The 13,940-nt window shown below is 52.9% G+C and overlaps 6 non-coding genes across 6 annotated transcripts; all 6 read left to right on the top strand.

Annotated features, from left to right (window-relative positions):
- The first annotated feature begins 2,383 nt into the window (after positions 1 to 2,383).
- Positions 2,384 to 2,475, top strand: trnay-gua (transfer RNA tyrosine (anticodon GUA)). Its single transcript is given in 2 exon segments — positions 2,384 to 2,420; positions 2,440 to 2,475. It is a non-coding gene; the product is annotated as a tRNA-Tyr (tRNA).
- A 1,159-nt stretch (positions 2,476 to 3,634) lies between these two features.
- On the top strand, positions 3,635 to 3,726 carry trnay-gua (transfer RNA tyrosine (anticodon GUA)). The gene is given in 2 exon segments: positions 3,635 to 3,671; positions 3,691 to 3,726. It is a non-coding gene; the product is annotated as a tRNA-Tyr (tRNA).
- A 1,159-nt stretch (positions 3,727 to 4,885) lies between these two features.
- Positions 4,886 to 4,977, top strand: trnay-gua (transfer RNA tyrosine (anticodon GUA)). The gene is given in 2 exon segments: positions 4,886 to 4,922; positions 4,942 to 4,977. It is a non-coding gene; the product is annotated as a tRNA-Tyr (tRNA).
- A 1,159-nt stretch (positions 4,978 to 6,136) lies between these two features.
- Positions 6,137 to 6,228, top strand: trnay-gua (transfer RNA tyrosine (anticodon GUA)). Its single transcript is given in 2 exon segments — positions 6,137 to 6,173; positions 6,193 to 6,228. It is a non-coding gene; the product is annotated as a tRNA-Tyr (tRNA).
- A 1,159-nt stretch (positions 6,229 to 7,387) lies between these two features.
- Positions 7,388 to 7,479, top strand: trnay-gua (transfer RNA tyrosine (anticodon GUA)). The gene is given in 2 exon segments: positions 7,388 to 7,424; positions 7,444 to 7,479. It is a non-coding gene; the product is annotated as a tRNA-Tyr (tRNA).
- A 3,661-nt stretch (positions 7,480 to 11,140) lies between these two features.
- trnay-gua (transfer RNA tyrosine (anticodon GUA)) lies at positions 11,141 to 11,233 on the top strand. The gene is made up of 2 exons: positions 11,141 to 11,177; positions 11,198 to 11,233. It is a non-coding gene; the product is annotated as a tRNA-Tyr (tRNA).
- Positions 11,234 to 13,940: the final 2,707 nt, after the last annotated feature.

The raw sequence follows: 13,940 nt of genomic DNA, 5'->3' as shown, positions 1-13,940 counted from the left end.
GGTAAGCAGCATTTCGCTCAAAGCTCCTCTCTTCACTTTATAGTGCATCATGTTGCCACGAAGGCACAAGACACCTCTTTTTCTTGTCTCGAACTTTAATGCTCTCTGCGTCCACCAGCACACAGCTGTTTTGCTTGAGCATTTGTGTCTGCTCACCAGCAGGGAGTGCCATTGAGCAGCAACACTTTGAAACACTCAGCACTCACTTTCAGGCAAAAGAAGTCGTCTATCAGTCAGACAGCGCTCTCGGCTGCTCCCTCACGCTCGGGACGGCCGCCACTTTCCGCTCACTTCGCTTCCCTGCCGCAGTCTCGGGGTCTTCTCGGCTTCTTTCATCGTTGCTGTGGCTTCACGTCCTACTGCTGCTCGGCAACGCCGATTGGAGCAAAGTATTTAATGAAGTCAAGGAGTGGGCCAATCCTCAAGCAGGATTTCTCTGCCGGTCGCGGAGCTGCGTGGCGGCGAGTGCGAAGAGGCTACTGAGGAGCAAACTAAAGCACCGTGCACAAAGCGACCGGGGAATTAGCTCAAATGGTAGAGCGCTCGCTTAGCATGTGAGAGGTAGCGGGATCGATGCCCGCATTCTCCACTTTCCTTTTGGCTTAGAGCAATTATTCAGAACGAAATGGGCTCTCGCGTCACTGAACCCCTGTCAGACGGGAAAAACGGACAGCAAATCTTTTTCTGCCATGTCGTCAGCAAGATTTCTTGCTTTTCACATCCAGCAAAGGTGAGAGAAGCCCAAAAAACGACTTTGCCAGCACTGACGCCTTCTCCGAAGATTCAACTCAGGATCTTCGCATTAGGAGACTGACGTGCTGCCTGCTGCGCTGAGAAGGCACTTGCCATGCAAGCGGCCAGGCAGCGCTGCCATGTGGGGCATCTTGCAAGGTGTTTACATTTATAACGCGCTGTTTGCAAAAAACTCCGAGCCAGATAGGAGTCAAACCTACAATCTTCTGATTTGTAGTCAGACGCGTTATCCAGGCTGTGGAGAGTAGCTGGCAGCTCACAGTCCCACCAACGCTGCGGCACGAGCAGGTACCGATGACGCGCACGTGACTCCGCCAGGCCAGAAGCGTCAAAATGCGCACGGCAAACTATCGGCAAACAAAAGCACCTTTGCCGCTTCCCTTCGATAGCTCAGCTGGTAGAGCGGAGGACTGTAGTGGAATACAAAGCAAAGTCATCCTTAGGTTGCTGGTTCAATTCCGGCTCGAAGGAGCTCGTGTGCTTTTGCAGTAAGCGGGTGGTAAGCAGCATTTCGCTCAAAGCGCCTCTCTTCACTTTATAGTGCATCATGTTGCCACAAAGGCACAAGACACCTCTTTTTCTTGTCTCGAACTTTAATGCTCTCTGCGTCCACCAGCACACAGCTGTTTTGCTTGAGCATTTGTGTCTGCTCACCAGCAGGGAGTGCCATTGAGCAGCAACACTTTGAAACACTCAGCACTCACTTTCAGGCAAAAGAAGTCGCCTATCAGTCAGACAGCGCTCTCGGCTGCTCCCTCACGCTCGGGACGGCCGCCACTTTCCGCTCACCTCGCTTCCCTGCCGCAGTCTCGGGATCTTCTCGGCTTCTTTCATCGTTGCTGTGGCTTCACGTCCTACTGCTGCTCGGCAACGCCGATTGGAGCAAAGTATTTAATGAAGTCAAGGAGTGGGCCAATCCTCAAGCAGGATTTCTCTGCCGGTCGCGGAGCTGCGTGGCGGCGAGTGCGAAGAGGCTACTGAGGAGCAAACTAAAGCACCATGCACAAAGCGACCGGGGAATTAGCTCAAATGGTAGAGCGCTCGCTTAGCATGTGAGAGGTAGCGGGATCGATGCCCGCATTCTCCACTTTCCTTTTGGCTTGGAGCAATTATTCAGAACGAAATGGGCTCTCGCGTCACTGAACCCCTGTCAGACGGGAAAAACGGACAGCAAATCTTTTTCTGCCATGTCGTCAGCAAGATTTCTTGCTTTTCACATCCAGCAAAGGTGAGAGAAGCCCAAAAAACGACTTTGCCAGCACTGACGCCTTCTCCGAAGATTCAACTCAGGATCTTCGCATTAGGAGACTGACGTGCTGCCTGCTGCGCTGAGAAGGCACTTGCCATGCAAGCGGCCAGGCAGCGCTGCCATGTGGGGCATCTTGCAAGGTGTTTACATTTATAACGCGCTGTTTGCAAAAAACTCCGAGCCAGATAGGAGTCAAACCTACAATCTTCTGATTTGTAGTCAGACGCGTTATCCAGGCTGTGGAGAGTAGCTGGCAGCTCACAGTCCCACCAACGCTGCGGCACGAGCAGGTACCGATGACGCGCACGTGACTCCGCCAGGCCAGAAGCGTCAAAATGCGCACGGCAAACTATCGGCAAACAAAAGCACCTTTGCCGCTTCCCTTCGATAGCTCAGCTGGTAGAGCGGAGGACTGTAGTGGAATACAAAGCAAAGTCATCCTTAGGTCGCTGGTTCAATTCCGGCTCGAAGGAGCTCGCGTGCTTTTGCAGTAAGCGGGTGGTAAGCAGCATTTCGCTCAAAGCTCCTCTCTTCACTTTATAGTGCATCATGTTGCCACGAAGGCACAAGACACCTCTTTTTCTTGTCTCGAACTTTAATGCTCTCTGCGTCCACCAGCACACAGCTGTTTTGCTTGAGCATTTGTGTCTGCTCACCAGCAGGGAGTGCCATTGAGCAGCAACACTTTGAAACACTCAGCACTCACTTTCAGGCAAAAGAAGTCGTCTATCAGTCAGACGGCGCTCTCGGCTGCTCCCTCACGCTCGGGACGGCCGCCACTTTCCGCTCACCTCGCTTCCCTGCCGCAGTCTCGGCGTCTTCTCGGCTTCTTTCATCGTTGCTGTGGCTTCACGTCCTACTGCTGCTCGGCAACGCCGATTGGAGCAAAGTATTTAATGAAGTCAAGGAGTGGGCCAATCCTCAAGCAGGATTTCTCTGCCGGTCGCGGAGCTGCGTGGCGGCGAGTGCGAAGAGGCTACTGAGGAGCAAACTAAAGCACCGTGCACAAAGCGACCAGGGAATTAGCTCAAATGGTAGAGCGCTCGCTTAGCATGTGAGAGGTAGCGGGATCGATGCCCGCATTCTCCACTTTCCTTTTGGCTTAGAGCAATTATTCAGAACGAAATGGGCTCTCGCGTCACTGAACCCCTGTCAGACGGGAAAAACGGACAGCAAATCTTTTTCTGCCATGTCGTCAGCAAGATTTCTTGCTTTTCACATCCAGCAAAGGTGAGAGAAGCCCAAAAAACGACTTTGCCAGCACTGACGCCTTCTCCGAAGATTCAACTCAGGATCTTCGCATTAGGAGACTGACGTGCTGCCTGCTGCGCTGAGAAGGCACTTGCCATGCAAGCGGCCAGGCAGCGCTGCCATGTGGGGCATCTTGCAAGGTGTTTACATTTATAACGCGCTGTTTGCAAAAAACTCCGAGCCAGATAGGAGTCAAACCTACAATCTTCTGATTTGTAGTCAGACGCGTTATCCAGGCTGTGGAGAGTAGCTGGCAGCTCACAGTCCCACCAACGCTGCGGCACGAGCAGGTACCGATGACGCGCACGTGACTCCGCCAGGCCAGAAGCGTCAAAATGCGCACGGCAAACTATCGGCAAACAAAAGCACCTTTGCCGCTTCCCTTCGATAGCTCAGCTGGTAGAGCGGAGGACTGTAGTGGAATACAAAGCAAAGTCATCCTTAGGTCGCTGGTTCAATTCCGGCTCGAAGGAGCTCGCGTGCTTTTGCAGTAAGCGGGTGGTAAGCAGCATTTCGCTCAAAGCTCCTCTCTTCACTTTATAGTGCATCATGTTGCCACGAAGGCACAAGACACCTCTTTTTCTTGTCTCGAACTTTAATGCTCTCTGCGTCCACCAGCACACAGCTGTTTTGCTTGAGCATTTGTGTCTGCTCACCAGCAGGGAGTGCCATTGAGCAGCAACACTTTGAAACACTCAGCACTCACTTTCAGGCAAAAGAAGTCGTCTATCAGTCAGACAGCGCTCTCGGCTGCTCCCTCACGCTCGGGACGGCCGCCACTTTCCGCTCACCTCGCTTCCCTGCCGCAGTCTCGGGGTCTTCTCGGCTTCTTTCATCGTTGCTGTGGCTTCACGTCCTACTGCTGCTCGGCAACGCCGATTGGAGCAAAGTATTTAATGAAGTCAAGGAGTGGGCCAATCCTCAAGCAGGATTTCTCTGCCGGTCGCGGAGCTGCGTGGCGGCGAGTGCGAAGAGGCTACTGAGGAGCAAACTAAAGCACCATGCACAAAGCGACCGGGGAATTAGCTCAAATGGTAGAGCGCTCGCTTAGCATGTGAGAGGTAGCGGGATCGATGCCCGCATTCTCCACTTTCCTTTTGGCTTGGAGCAATTATTCAGAACGAAATGGGCTCTCGCGTCACTGAACCCCTGTCAGACGGGAAAAACGGACAGCAAATCTTTTTCTGCCATGTCGTCAGCAAGATTTCTTGCTTTTCACATCCAGCAAAGGTGAGAGAAGCCCAAAAAACGACTTTGCCAGCACTGACGCCTTCTCCGAAGATTCAACTCAGGATCTTCGCATTAGGAGACTGACGTGCTGCCTGCTGCGCTGAGAAGGCACTTGCCATGCAAGCGGCCAGGCAGCGCTGCCATGTGGGGCATCTTGCAAGGTGTTTACATTTATAACGCGCTGTTTGCAAAAAACTCCGAGCCAGATAGGAGTCAAACCTACAATCTTCTGATTTGTAGTCAGACGCGTTATCCAGGCTGTGGAGAGTAGCTGGCAGCTCACAGTCCCACCAACGCTGCGGCACGAGCAGGTACCGATGACGCGCACGTGACTCCGCCAGGCCAGAAGCGTCAAAATGCGCACGGCAAACTATCGGCAAACAAAAGCACCTTTGCCGCTTCCCTTCGATAGCTCAGCTGGTAGAGCGGAGGACTGTAGTGGAATACAAAGCAAAGTCATCCTTAGGTCGCTGGTTCAATTCCGGCTCGAAGGAGCTCGCGTGCTTTTGCAGTAAGCGGGTGGTAAGCAGCATTTCGCTCAAAGCTCCTCTCTTCACTTTATAGTGCATCATGTTGCCACGAAGGCACAAGACACCTCTTTTTCTTGTCTCGAACTTTAATGCTCTCTGCGTCCACCAGCACACAGCTGTTTTGCTTGAGCATTTGTGTCTGCTCACCAGCAGGGAGTGCCATTGAGCAGCAACACTTTGAAACACTCAGCACTCACTTTCAGGCAAAAGAAGTCGTCTATCAGTCAGACAGCGCTCTCGGCTGCTCCCTCACGCTCGGGACGGCCGCCACTTTCCGCTCACCTCGCTTCCCTGCCGCAGTCTCGGGGTCTTCTCGGCTTCTTTCATCGTTGCTGTGGCTTCACGTCCTACTGCTGCTCGGCAACGCCGATTGGAGCAAAGTATTTAATGAAGTCAAGGAGTGGGCCAATCCTCAAGCAGGATTTCTCTGCCGGTCGCGGAGCTGCGTGGCGGCGAGTGCGAAGAGGCTACTGAGGAGCAAACTAAAGCACCATGCACAAAGCGACCGGGGAATTAACTCAAATGGTAGAGCGCTCGCTTAGCATGTGAGAGGTAGCGGGATCGATGCCCGCATTCTCCACTTTCCTTTTGGCTTGGAGCAATTATTCAGAACGAAATGGGCTCTCGCGTCACTGAACCCCTGTCAGACGGGAAAAACGGACAGCAAATCTTTTTCTGCCATGTCGTCAGCAAGATTTCTTGCTTTTCACATCCAGCAAAGGTGAGAGAAGCCCAAAAAACGACTTTGCCAGCACTGACGCCTTCTCCGAAGATTCAACTCAGGATCTTCGCATTAGGAGACTGACGTGCTGCCTGCTGCGCTGAGAAGGCACTTGCCATGCAAGCGGCCAGGCAGCGCTGCCATGTGGGGCATCTTGCAAGGTGTTTACATTTATAACGCGCTGTTTGCAAAAAACTCCGAGCCAGATAGGAGTCAAACCTACAATCTTCTGATTTGTAGTCAGACGCGTTATCCAGGCTGTGGAGAGTAGCTGGCAGCTCACAGTCCCACCAACGCTGCGGCACGAGCAGGTACCGATGACGCGCACGTGACTCCGCCAGGCCAGAAGCGTCAAAATGCGCACGGCAAACTATCGGCAAACAAAAGCACCTTTGCCGCTTCCCTTCGATAGCTCAGCTGGTAGAGCGGAGGACTGTAGTGGAATACAAAGCAAAGTCATCCTTAGGTCGCTGGTTCAATTCCGGCTCGAAGGAGCTCGCGTGCTTTTGCAGTAAGCGGGTGGTAAGCAGCATTTCGCTCAAAGCTCCTCTCTTCACTTTATAGTGCATCATGTTGCCACGAAGGCACAAGACACCTCTTTTTCTTGTCTCGAACTTTAATGCTCTCTGCGTCCACCAGCACACAGCTGTTTTGCTTGAGCATTTGTGTCTGCTCACCAGCAGGGAGTGCCATTGAGCAGCAACACTTTGAAACACTCAGCACTCACTTTCAGGCAAAAGAAGTCGTCTATCAGTCAGACGGCGCTCTCGGCTGCTCCCTCACGCTCGGGACGGCCGCCACTTTCCGCTCACCTCGCTTCCCTGCCGCAGTCTCGGCGTCTTCTCGGCTTCTTTCATCGTTGCTGTGGCTTCACGTCCTACTGCTGCTCGGCAACGCCGATTGGAGCAAAGTATTTAATGAAGTCAAGGAGTGGGCCAATCCTCAAGCAGGATTTCTCTGCCGGTCGCGGAGCTGCGTGGCGGCGAGTGCGAAGAGGCTACTGAGGAGCAAACTAAAGCACCATGCACAAAGCGACCGGGGAATTAGCTCAAATGGTAGAGCGCTCGCTTAGCATGTGAGAGGTAGCGGGATCGATGCCCGCATTCTCCACTTTCCTTTTGGCTTAGAGCAATTATTCAGAACGAAATGGGCTCTCGCGTCACTGAACCCCTGTCAGACGGGAAAAACGGACAGCAAATCTTTTTCTGCCATGTCGTCAGCAAGATTTCTTGCTTTTCACATCCAGCAAAGGTGAGAGAAGCCCAAAAAACGACTTTGCCAGCACTGACGCCTTCTCCGAAGATTCAACTCAGGATCTTCGCATTAGGAGACTGACGTGCTGCCTGCTGCGCTGAGAAGGCACTTGCCATGCAAGCGGCCAGGCAGCGCTGCCATGTGGGGCATCTTGCAAGGTGTTTACATTTATAACGCGCTGTTTGCAAAAAACTCCGAGCCAGATAGGAGTCAAACCTACAATCTTCTGATTTGTAGTCAGACGCGTTATCCAGGCTGTGGAGAGTAGCTGGCAGCTCACAGTCCCACCAACGCTGCGGCACGAGCAGGTACCGATGACGCGCACGTGACTCCGCCAGGCCAGAAGCGTCAAAATGCGCACGGCAAACTATCGGCAAACAAAAGCACCTTTGCCGCTTCCCTTCGATAGCTCAGCTGGTAGAGCGGAGGACTGTAGTGGAATACAAAGCAAAGTCATCCTTAGGTCGCTGGTTCAATTCCGGCTCGAAGGAGCTCGCGTGCTTTTGCAGTAAGCGGGTGGTAAGCAGCATTTCGCTCAAAGCTCCTCTCTTCACTTTATAGTGCATCATGTTGCCACGAAGGCACAAGACACCTCTTTTTCTTGTCTCGAACTTTAATGCTCTCTGCGTCCACCAGCACACAGCTGTTTTGCTTGAGCATTTGTGTCTGCTCACCAGCAGGGAGTGCCATTGAGCAGCAACACTTTGAAACACTCAGCACTCACTTTCAGGCAAAAGAAGTCGTCTATCAGTCAGACGGCGCTCTCGGCTGCTCCCTCACGCTCGGGACGGCCGCCACTTTCCGCTCACCTCGCTTCCCTGACGCAGTCTCGGCGTCTTCTCGGCTTCTTTCATCGTTGCTGTGGCTTCACGTCCTACTGCTGCTCGGCAACGCCGATTGGAGCAAAGTATTTAATGAAGTCAAGGAGTGGGCCAATCCTCAAGCAGGATTTCTCTGCCGGTCGCGGAGCTGCGTGGCGGCGAGTGCGAAGAGGCTACTGAGGAGCAAACTAAAGCACCATGCACAAAGCGACCGGGGAATTAGCTCAAATGGTAGAGCGCTCGCTTAGCATGTGAGAGGTAGCGGGATCGATGCCCGCATTCTCCACTTTCCTTTTGGCTTAGAGCAATTATTCAGAACGAAATGGGCTCTCGCGTCACTGAACCCCTGTCAGACGGGAAAAACGGACAGCAAATCTTTTTCTGCCATGTCGTCAGCAAGATTTCTTGCTTTTCACATCCAGCAAAGGTGAGAGAAGCCCAAAAAACGACTTTGCCAGCACTGACGCCTTCTCCGAAGATTCAACTCAGGATCTTCGCATTAGGAGACTGACGTGCTGCCTGCTGCGCTGAGAAGGCACTTGCCATGCAAGCGGCCAGGCAGCGCTGCCATGTGGGGCATCTTGCAAGGTGTTTACATTTATAACGCGCTGTTTGCAAAAAACTCCGAGCCAGATAGGAGTCAAACCTACAATCTTCTGATTTGTAGTCAGACGCGTTATCCAGGCTGTGGAGAGTAGCTGGCAGCTCACAGTCCCACCAACGCTGCGGCACGAGCAGGTACCGATGACGCGCACGTGACTCCGCCAGGCCAGAAGCGTCAAAATGCGCACGGCAAACTATTGGCAAACAAAAGCACCTTTGCCGCTTCCCTTCGATAGCTCAGCTGGTAGAGCGGAGGACTGTAGTGGAATACAAAGCAAAGTCATCCTTAGGTAGCTGGTTCAATTCCGGCTCGAAGGAGCTCGCGTGCTTTTGCAGTAAGCGGGTGGTAAGCAGCATTTCGCTCAAAGCTCCTCTCTTCACTTTATAGTGCATCATGTTGCCACGAAGGCACAAGACACCTCTTTTTCTTGTCTCGAACTTTAATGCTCTCTGCGTCCACCAGCACACAGCTGTTTTGCTTGAGCATTTGTGTCTGCTCACCAGCAGGGAGTGCCATTGAGCAGCAACACTTTGAAACACTCAGCACTCACTTTCAGGCAAAAGAAGTCGTCTATCAGTCAGACAGCGCTCTCGGCTGCTCCCTCACGCTCGGGACGGCCGCCACTTTCCGCTCACCTCGCTTCCCTGCCGCAGTCTCGGGGTCTTCTCGGCTTCTTTCATCGTTGCTGTGGCTTCACGTCCTACTGCTGCTCGGCAACGCCGATTGGAGCAAAGTATTTAATGAAGTCAAGGAGTGGGCCAATCCTCAAGCAGGATTTCTCTGCCGGTCGCGGAGCTGCGTGGCGGCGAGTGCGAAGAGGCTACTGAGGAGCAAACTAAAGCACCATGCACAAAGCGACCGGGGAATTAGCTCAAATGGTAGAGCGCTCGCTTAGCATGTGAGAGGTAGCGGGATCGATGCCCGCATTCTCCACTTTCCTTTTGGCTTGGAGCAATTATTCAGAACGAAATGGGCTCTCGCGTCACTGAACCCCTGTCAGACGGGAAAAACGGACAGCAAATCTTTTTCTGCCATGTCGTCAGCAAGATTTCTTGCTTTTCACATCCAGCAAAGGTGAGAGAAGCCCAAAAAACGACTTTGCCAGCACTGACGCCTTCTCCGAAGATTCAACTCAGGATCTTCGCATTAGGAGACTGACGTGCTGCCTGCTGCGCTGAGAAGGCACTTGCCATGCAAGCGGCCAGGCAGCGCTGCCATGTGGGGCATCTTGCAAGGTGTTTACATTTATAACGCGCTGTTTGCAAAAAACTCCGAGCCAGATAGGAGTCAAACCTACAATCTTCTGATTTGTAGTCAGACGCGTTATCCAGGCTGTGGAGAGTAGCTGGCAGCTCACAGTCCCACCAACGCTGCGGCACGAGCAGGTACCGATGACGCGCACGTGACTCCGCCAGGCCAGAAGCGTCAAAATGCGCACGGCAAACTATCGGCAAACAAAAGCACCTTTGCTGCTTCCCTTCGATAGCTCAGCTGGTAGCGCGGAGGACTGTAGTGGAATACAAAGCAAAGTCATCCTTAGGTCGCTGGTTCAATTCCGGCTCGAAGGAGCTCGCGTGCTTTTGCAGTAAGCGGGTGGTAAGCAGCATTTCGCTCAAAGCTCCTCTCTTCACTTTATAGTGCATCATGTTGCCACGAAGGCACAAGACACCTCTTTTTCTTGTCTCGAACTTTAATGCTCTCTGCGTCCACCAGCACACAGCTGTTTTGCTTGAGCATTTGTGTCTGCTCACCAGCAGGGAGTGCCATTGAGCAGCAACACTTTGAAACACTCAGCACTCACTTTCAGGCAAAAGAAGTCGTCTATCAGTCAGACAGCGCTCTCGGCTGCTCCCTCACGCTCGGGACGGCCGCCACTTTCCGCTCACCTCGCTTCCCTGCCGCAGTCTCGGGGTCTTCTCGGCTTCTTTCATCGTTGCTGTGGCTTCACGTCCTACTGCTGCTCGGCAACGCCGATTGGAGCAAAGTATTTAATGAAGTCAAGGAGTGGGCCAATCCTCAAGCAGGATTTCTCTGCCGGTCGCGGAGCTGCGTGGCGGCGAGTGCGAAGAGGCTACTGAGGAGCAAACTAAAGCACCGTGCACAAAGCGACCGGGGAATTAGCTCAAATGGTAGAGCGCTCGCTTAGCATGTGAGAGGTAGCGGGATCGATGCCCGCATTCTCCACTTTCCTTTTGGCTTAGAGCAATTATTCAGAACGAAATGGGCTCTCGCGTCACTGAACCCCTGTCAGACGGGAAAAACGGACAGCAAATCTTTTTCTGCCATGTCGTCAGCAAGATTTCTTGCTTTTCACATCCAGCAAAGGTGAGAGAAGCCCAAAAAACGACTTTGCCAGCACTGACGCCTTCTCCGAAGATTCAACTCAGGATCTTCGCATTAGGAGACTGACGTGCTGCCTGCTGCGCTGAGAAGGCACTTGCCATGCAAGCGGCCAGGCAGCGCTGCCATGTGGGGCATCTTGCAAGGTGTTTACATTTATAACGCGCTGTTTGCAAAAAACTCCGAGCCAGATAGGAGTCAAACCTACAATCTTCTGATTTGTAGTCAGACGCGTTATCCAGGCTGTGGAGAGTAGCTGGCAGCTCACAGTCCCACCAACGCTGCGGCACGAGCAGGTACCGATGACGCGCACGTGACTCCGCCAGGCCAGAAGCGTCAAAATGCGCACGGCAAACTATCGGCAAACAAAAGCACCTTTGCCGCTTCCCTTCGATAGCTCAGCTGGTAGAGCGGAGGACTGTAGTGGAATACAAAGACAAAGTCATCCTTAGGTCGCTGGTTCAATTCCGGCTCGAAGGAGCTCGCGTGCTTTTGCAGTAAGCGGGTGGTAAGCAGCATTTCGCTCAAAGCTCCTCTCTTCACTTTATAGTGCATCATGTTGCCACGAAGGCACAAGACACCTCTTTTTCTTGTCTCGAACTTTAATGCTCTCTGCGTCCACCAGCACACAGCTGTTTTGCTTGAGCATTTGTGTCTGCTCACCAGCAGGGAGTGCCATTGAGCAGCAACACTTTGAAACACTCAGCACTCACTTTCAGGCAAAAGAAGTCGTCTATCAGTCAGACAGCGCTCTCGGCTGCCCCCTCACGCTCGGGACGGCCGCCACTTTCCGCTCACCTCGCTTCCCTGCCGCAGTCTCGGGATCTTCTCGGCTTCTTTCATCGTTGCTGTGGCTTCACGTCCTACTGCTGCTCGGCAACGCCGATTGGAGCAAAGTATTTAATGAAGTCAAGGAGTGGGCCGATCCTCAAGCAGGATTTCTCTGCCGGTCGCGGAGCAGCGTGGCGGCGAGTGCGAAGAGGCTACTGAGGAGCAAACTAAAGCACCATGCATAAAGCGACCGGGGAATTAGCTCAAATGGTAGAGCGCTCGCTTAGCATGTGAGAGGTAGCGGGATCGATGCCCGCATTCTCCACTTTCCTTTTGGCTTAGAGCAATTATTCAGAACGAAATGGGCTCTCGTGTCACTGAACCCCTGTCAGACGGGAAAAACGGACAGCAAATCTTTTTCTGCCATGTCGTCAGCAAGATTTCTTGCTTTTCACATCCAGCAAAGGTGAGAGAAGCCCAAAAAACGACTTTGCCAGCACTGACGCCTTCTCCGAAGATTCAACTCAGGATCTTCGCATTAGGAGACTGACGTGCTGCCTGCTGCGCTGAGAAGGCACTTGCCATGCAAGCGGCCAGGCAGCGCTGCCATGTGGGGCATCTTGCAAGGTGTTTACATTTATAACGCGCTGTTTGCAAAAAACTCCGAGCCAGATAGGAGTCAAACCTACAATCTTCTGATTTGTAGTCAGACGCGTTATCCAGGCTGTGGAGAGTAGCTGGCAGCTCACAGTCCCACCAACGCTGCGGCACGAGCAGGTACCGATGACGCGCACGTGACTCCGCCAGGCCAGAAGCGTCAAAATGCGCACGGCAAACTATCGGCAAACAAAAGCACCTTTGCCGCTTCCCTTCGATAGCTCAGCTGGTAGAGCGGAGGACTGTAGTGGAATACAAAGACAAAGTCATCCTTAGGTCGCTGTTTCAATTCCGGCTCGAAGGAGCTCGCGTGCTTTTGCAGTAAGCGGGTGGTAAGCAGCATTTCGCTCAAAGCTCCTCTCTTCACTTTATAGTGCATCATGTTGCCACGAAGGCACAAGACACCTCTTTTTCTTGTCTCGAACTTTAATGCTCTCTGCGTCCACCAGCACACAGCTGTTTTGCTTGAGCATTTGTGTCTGCTCACCAGCAGGGAGTGCCATTGAGCAGCAACACTTTGAAACACTCAGCACTCACTTTCAGGCAAAAGAAGTCGTCTATCAGTCAGACGGCGCTCTCGGCTGCTCCCTCACGCTCGGGACGGCCGCCACTTTCCGCTCACCTCGCTTCCCTGCCGCAGTCTCGGGGTCTTCTCGGCTTCTTTCATCGTTGCTGTGGCTTCACGTCCTACTGCTGCTCGGCAACGCCGATTGGAGCAAAGTATTTAATGAAGTCAAGGAGTGGGCCAATCCTCAAGCAGGATTTTTCTGCCGGTCGCGGAGCTGCGTGGCGGCGAGTGCAAAGAGGCTACTGAGGAGCAAACTAAAGCACCATGCACAAAGCGACCGGGGAATTAGCTCAAATGGTAGAGCGCTCGCTTAGCATGTGAGAGGTAGCGGGATCGATGCCCGCATTCTCCACTTTCCTTTTGGCTTAGAGCAATTATTCAGAACGAAATGGGCTCTCGCGTCACTGAACCCCTGTCAGACGGGAAAAACGGACAGCAAATCTTTTTCTGCCATGTCGTCAGCAAGATTTCTTGCTTTTCACATCCAGCAAAGGTGAGAGAAGCCCAAAAAACGACTTTGCCAGCACTGACGCCTTCTCCGAAGATTCAACTCAGGATCTTCGCATTAGGAGACTGACGTGCTGCCTGCTGCGCTGAGAAGGCACTTGCCATGCAAGCGGCCAGGCAGCGCTGCCATGTGGGGCATCTTGCAAGGTGTTTACATTTATAACGCGCTGTTTGCAAAAAACTCCGAGCCAGATAGGAGTCAAACCTACAATCTTCTGATTTGTAGTCAGACGCGTTATCCAGGCTGTGGAGAGTAGCTGGCAGCTCACAGTCCCACCAACGCTGCGGCACGAGCAGGTACCGATGACGCGCACGTGACTCCGCCAGGCCAGAAGCGTCAAAATGCGCACGGCAAACTATCGGCAAACAAAGGCACCTTTGCCACTTCCCTTCGATAGCTCAGCTGGTAGAGCGGAGGACTGTAGTGGAATATCATAAGCAAAGTCATCCTTAGGTCGCTGGTTCAATTCTGGCTCGAAGGAGCTCGTGTGCTTTTGCAGTAAACGGGTGGTAAGCAGCATTTCGCTCAAAGCTCCTCTCTTCACTTTATAGTGCATCATGTTGCCACGAAGGCACAAGACACCTCTTTTTCTTGTCTCGAACTTTAATGCTCTCTGCGTCCACCAGCACACAGCTGTTTTGCTTGAGCATTTGTGTCTGCTCACCAGCAGGGAGTGCCATTGA

The sequence above is a fragment of the Somniosus microcephalus genome, unplaced genomic scaffold (assembly GCF_052327205.1).
Source record: "Somniosus microcephalus isolate GS21.2 unplaced genomic scaffold, FLI_Smic_1.0 scaffold63, whole genome shotgun sequence".
Classification (NCBI taxonomy): domain Eukaryota; kingdom Metazoa; phylum Chordata; class Chondrichthyes; order Squaliformes; family Somniosidae; genus Somniosus; species Somniosus microcephalus.
This window is presented reverse-complemented; position numbering and strand designations above follow the sequence as displayed.